The sequence below is a fragment of the Idiotropiscis lumnitzeri genome, unplaced genomic scaffold (genome assembly GCF_059441095.1).
Source record: "Idiotropiscis lumnitzeri isolate Australia: NSW breed Sydney's pygmy pipehorse unplaced genomic scaffold, RoL_Ilum_1.0 HiC_scaffold_482, whole genome shotgun sequence".
In the NCBI taxonomy this organism is placed as follows: Eukaryota; Metazoa; Chordata; class Actinopteri; order Syngnathiformes; family Syngnathidae; genus Idiotropiscis; species Idiotropiscis lumnitzeri.
In genome coordinates, this window is record NW_028284014.1 from 7,501 (window position 1) to 8,792 (window position 1,292).

Genomic DNA, 1,292 nt, shown 5'->3' on the forward strand with positions numbered 1-1,292 from the left:
TCGCTCCGGGGGTAATAGGCCGGCGTCTGTCACACTTAGCCCGAATATGAGCACCTTCCCCGGGCACGGGCGGTGCCAAGCGTCCCCTAAGTTTGCCCAAATGGAAGCTCCGGAGGAGGAGTGCGGGCGTGTGTCACACTTGGCCCGAATAGGAGCACCTTCCCCGGGCACAGGCGGTGCCAAGCGGCCCCTAAGTTTGCCCAAATGGAAGCTCCGGTGGAGGAGTGCATGCTGCATGACAGTGAAGCCGAATAGGAGCACCTTCCCCGGGCACGGGCGGTGCCAAGCGGCCCCTAAGTTTGCCCAAATGGAAGCTCCGGAGGAGGAGTGCATGCTGCCTGACAGTGAAGCCGAATATGAGCACCTTCCCCGGGCACAGGCGGTGCCAAGCGGCCCCTAAGTCTACCCTCATGGAAGCTCCGGAGGAGGAGTGCGGGCGTGTGTCACACATGGCCCGAATAGGAGCACCTTCCCCGGGCACAGGCGGTGCCAAGCGGCCCCTAAGTTTGCCCAAATGGAAGCTCCGGAGGAGGAGTGCATGCTGCCTGACAGTGAAGCCGAATATGAGCACCTTCCCCGGGCACAGGCGGTGCCAAGCGGCCCCTAAGTTTGCCCTAATGGAAGCTCCGGGGGAGGAGTGCGGGCGTGTGTCACACTTAGCCCGGAGAGGAGCACCTTCCCCGGGCACAGGCGGTGCCAAGCGGCCCCTAAGTTTGCCCTTATGGAAGCTCCGGAGGATGAGTGCATGCTGCCTGACAGTGAAGCCGAATATGAGCACCTTCCCCGGGCACAGGCGGTGCCAAGCGGCCCCTAAGTTTGCCCTAATGGAAGCTCCGGGGGAGGAGTGCGGGCGTGTGTCACACTTAGCCCGGAGAGGAGCACCTTCCCCGGGCACAGACGGTGCCAAGCGGCCCCTAAGTTTGCCCTTATGGAAGCTCCGGAGGAGGAGTGCGGGCGTGTGTCACACTTGGCCCGAATATGAGCACCTTCCCCGGGCACAGGCGGTGCCAAGCGGCCCCTAAGTTTGCCCAAATGGAAGCTCCGGAGGAGGAGTGCGGGCGTGTGTCACACTTGGCCCGAATATGAGCACCTTCCCCGGGCACAGGCGGTGCCAAGCGGCCCCTAAGTTTGCCCAAATGGAAGCTCCGGAGGAGGAGTGCGGGCGTGTGTCACACTTGGCCCGAATATGAGCACCTTCCCCGGGCACAGACGGTGCCAAGCGGCCCCTAAGTTTGCCCAAATGGAAGCTCCGGAGGAGGAGTGCATGCTGCCTGACAGTGAAGCCGACTATG